Here is a 4,854-nt window from a genome sequence, read left to right as displayed (position 1 = left end):
ATACCATTGCACTCCAGCCTGGGCGATAAGAGTGAAACTCCATCTCAAAAAAAAAAAAAAAGTTAATATATATATATATATACACACACACACACACACACATATATAAAATCACATAATATATAAATATGATTTATATATATTATTTGAATGTAGACTAATAAATTAAAGATACCTATGATAAACCTAAGAATAACCACTGGAAAAAATAAGAAATATAAGGAGAGATATTGTGAAATATCAAAAATAATCCAAAGACAGCAGGAAAAGAGGAAGAAAACAAAAATAAACTGGGCACTGTGGCTCATGCCTGTAATCCTAACACTATGTGAGGCTGAGGTGGGCAGATTGCTTGAACCCATGGGTTCAAGACCAGTCTAGGTTACATGCAAAACCCCATCTTTACTGAAAATACAAAAAATTAGCCAAATGTGGTAGCATGTGCCTGTAGTCTCGGCTACTCAGGAGGCTGAGGGAGGCCCACTTGCACCCAGGAGGTTGAGGCTGCAGTGAGCCATGATTGTGCCACTGCACTACAGCCTGGGCAACAGAGCAAGACTCTGTCAAAAAAAAAGAAAAAAAGGATGGAACAAACAGAAAACAGCACTGTGGGAGATTATGGTAGACTTAAACCCAACCATCTCAATAGAAATTGTCTCTTTATGTACTTTGCCTGTTTTTCTGTCAGAGTAGTTATCTTTTCTTGTCAATTTGCAAGAGCTCTTTATATATTAACATATAAATTCTCTGTTATATATAAATGTTATGCTTTGGAAACGTTTCCCTTTCCAAAAGAGTGTTGTGACAAGCAAGACAAAAGCAATAGCATAAACTTAGATCCTGAGGTAGAAAAGCATAAGCTATGTTCAGGAAGTAGTAAGTAGGTGAGTTTGTCTGTAAAAGGCACTTAAGGGAATTATACAGTATAAGACTGAAAGAGTAATTTAGGACCAGAACATAGTGTGCCTTGATTATTCAACAGATGAACTTCATCTTCACCAGGTAGAGCAAAGTGAACTACTAAAGGTGGTCATTCAATGAAATGTACCATCAACACTGGGCTTTAGGGAGGCAAATCTTGTTGAAAATCAAAATGTTTAGGACATACTGGGGAAGTGGGTGGTGGGGAGAGACCTAAGTTGAAGACCAGTTAGTGTGGACCACTGGTTTGTAGTAGTCCAGACGAGAAGTAACTAAGATATCCACCTGGGTAATAAAAATATGGATACAGATTATTATGATCACCATAAAAGCTCATAGCCTCAGGCTTCCTTCAGCGTTTGGTTTTTAGACAAGTTGAATTTGAAGCACCAACACCAAAATAGGAGATATCTAATGGTTTTAGAGAGGTGACTGGGCTAGAAAAAGATTGGGTATTATTAGCATAGAGGTAATTATTGAAATCACAGGAGTAAATGAAGTCACCAAGGAAGACTTGAATACAGTAGAAATGTGTGGATTTTCAGGACGTTAGAGAGCTCCTATTAATTTTTCCAGACTCAGCCTTGGCTTCCACGTCATCTCCTCTGAGAGCCTTCCCTGAGCAACACCTCCCCATCCCCATCTTCACAGATGACTTAAGAGTCCACTCTCAGCCGGGCGCGGGAGCTCACACCAGTAATCACAGCACCTTGGGAGGCTGAAGTGGGCAGACTACTTGAGGTCACGAGTTCGAGACCAGTCTAGACAACATGACGAAACCCCATCTCTACTAAAAGTACAAAAATAAGCTGGGCGTGGTGGTGCACACCTGTAATCCCAGCTACTCAGGAGGCTGAGGCAGGAGAATCCCAGCTACTCAGGAGGCTGAGCTTGGACCCGGGAGATGGAGGTTGTAGTGAGCTGAGATCACGCCACTGCACTCCAACCTGGGTGACAAGAGCAAGACTCCATCTCAAAAAAAGAGTCCACTCCCTGCTTCCATGGTACCCTGTGTATGTCCCTATTAGTGTATTTATCACACTGTATTGTGGTTGGGTATTTACCTGTGTTTCCCTTTAGTTTCTAGAAAGGAAAATTTATTCAACTTTTTATGCTTCTGGCCTATAGAATGCTCTTGAAAAATGTTTTTATTTTCAATATTTTCATTTATTCAAATTTTATGACTTGTTGCTTTCCCAAGGAAGAGATCCTTTAACATTTCCCTTTTCTCCTCTCAACCAATTACCCCACATAGCCAGTTGTTCATTTGGGGTATAACCCCTATCCTCCCTTCCACTGCAATAGAGCGTCTTCTTTTTTTTTTTTGAGACGGAGTCTTGCTCTGTCACCCAGGCTGGAGTGCAGTGGCCGGATCTCAGCTCACTGCAAGCTCCGCCTCCCAGGTTTACTCCATTCTCCTGCCTCAGCCTGCTGACTAGCTGGGACTATAGGCGCCCGCCACCCCGCCCGGCTAGTTTTTTTTTTTTTTTTTTTTTGCATTTTTTAGTAGAGACGCGGTTTCACCGTGTTAGCCAGGATGGTCTCGATCTCCTGACCTTGTGATCCGCCCGTCTCGGCCTCCCAAAGTGCTGGGATTACAGGCTCGAGCCACCGCGCCCGGCCGAGCGTCTTCTTTAATCTCCAGCAGAGAATGGAATGCATTCCTGGTCTTTAAGAGGTGGCAATATTGACCAAAAAATGTACCTTCTTCATCCTAGATTTTCTATCCTCCTCAATTTGTTCATCTAGGTTATATTTGGGAAGGAGAGGAAGATCTAGATACCCTTTCCTGAAATTATTGGGAACCTGGGGTGAAAAAGCTATCTAGCAAAATAAACCTGTCTGCTGCTCTGAAAAAAAGCTGGAGTCTAGGGTCAAGGTAACTTGCAAACATTGGCTCCTCCTAGTACCACCTAGTGGACAATAATAAACTAACACACAGGTTCTGAGCCCATGAAAGTAAACGACTAGTCCTAAAATAACTCACTTCCAGATCCCTAGAGTCTTGCTATTTGCACATTATGACAGAATCACATGCAAGGAGGAGAGCAGTATTAAATAAATAGCCTTAGAAATAGAAAAGAAAGTCAGGCGATAATTTAATTTGCCATAAGCTACAAGGTCCCATTGGGGAAGGAATTAAAAGAATATCCTTCTACCTCACACATCCCAAATACAGGAACTAGAAGAAGGAAAGGATGTGTGATACCTCAGACCCTCACAATTGATTGTATCAGTGGCTTTCAAATTTATTATATATGTATAGTATTATATACAGTTGTGTGTTGCTTAGCAACAGAGATGTGTTCTGAGAAACGCATCATTAGGCCTTCTCGTCACTGTACCAACATTATAGAGTGTACTTACACACTAGGCGGTACAGCCTCCTACACACCTAGGTTATATAGTATGGCCTATTGCTCCTAGGCTACAAACCCCTATGGCGTGTACAAGCTTCTACTGAATATTGTAGGCAAATGTAACACAATGGTATATTATTTGTGTATCTAACCATATGTAAACATAGAAAAGGTACAGAAAAATTAGGATATAAAAGGTAAAAAATGGTACACCATGAATGGAGCTTGCAGGACTAGAAGTTGCTCTGGGTGAGTCAGTGAGTGAATGTGAAGGCCTAGGACATTATTGAACACTACCGTAGACTTTATTAATGTATACTTAGGCTGCACTAAATTTATAAGAAAGTATTTTTCTTCAATAATAAATTAACCTTAGCTTACTAAGTGTTGTTGTTGTTGTTGTTGTTGTTGTTATGGAGTCTCACTGTGTCACCCAGGCTGGAGTGCAGTGGTGCGATTTCAGCTCACTGCAACCTCCATCTCCCGGGTTCAAGTGATTCTCCTGCTTCAGCCTCCCGAGAAGCTGGGATTACAGGCATGCACCACCATGCCTGGCTAAGTTTTTGTCTTTTTAGTAGAGACAGGGTTTCACCATGATGACCAGGCATCAAGTGATAAACCCACCTCGGCCTTCCAAAGTGTTGGGATTACAGGTGTGAGCCACCGCGCCCAGCTGATATTTTTACTTTATAAACTTTTAAATTTTTTGTTAACTTTTTGACTCTTTCATAAAAAACACTTAGCTTAAAACAGAAACACATTGGACAGCTGTACAAAGATATTTATGTCCTTATTCTATAAACTTTTTTATTTATTTATTTATTTTGAAATGGTGTCTTGCTCTGTTGCCCAGGCTGGAATGCAATGGCACGATCTCGGATCACTGCAACTTCTGCCTCCCAGGTTCAAGCAATTCTCCTGCCTCAGCCTCCTGAGTAGCCAGGATTACAGGCACATGCCACAGTGCCAGCTAATTGTTTTGTATTTTTAGTAGAGACGGGGTTTCACCATGTTGGCCAGGCTGGTCTTGAACTCCTGATCTCAAGTGATCTGCCTGCTTCAGCCTCCCAAAGTGCTGGGATTACAGGGTGTGAGCCACCGCACCCGGCTCTTTTTCCTATTTTTAAAATTTTTATTTTATTTTATTTGTATTGTATAAAATTTTGTTAAAAACTAAGACATAGGACAGGGTGCAGTAACTTTTAGTAATGTTTTAGTAACTTTTAGTCTCTACTAAAAATACAAAAAAAAAAAAATAGTCGGGCATGGTGGCACACGCCTGTAGTTCCAGCTACTCAGGGAGGCTGAGGGAGAAGAATTGCTTGAACTCAGGAGACAGAGGTTGCAGTGAGCCAAGATCGCACCACTGCACTACAGCCTGGGTGACAGAGGGAGACTCCATTTCAACAAAACAAAACAGAACCTAAGACATGGGAACTGGGCGTAGTGGCTCACACTTGTAATCCCAGCACTTTGGGAAGCTGAGGTAGGCTGATTGCTTGAGCCTAGAAGTTTGAGACCAGCCTGAGCAACATAGTCAGAACCCATCTCTAGAAAAAAAAAATTTTTTTTT

The sequence above is a fragment of the Colobus angolensis genome, unplaced genomic scaffold, assembly GCF_000951035.1.
Source record: "Colobus angolensis palliatus isolate OR3802 unplaced genomic scaffold, Cang.pa_1.0 Scaffold67, whole genome shotgun sequence".
Lineage (NCBI taxonomy): Eukaryota > Metazoa > Chordata > Mammalia > Primates > Cercopithecidae > Colobus > Colobus angolensis.
The sequence above is the reverse complement of the archived record's forward strand: the minus strand, read 5'-3'. Positions refer to the sequence as shown.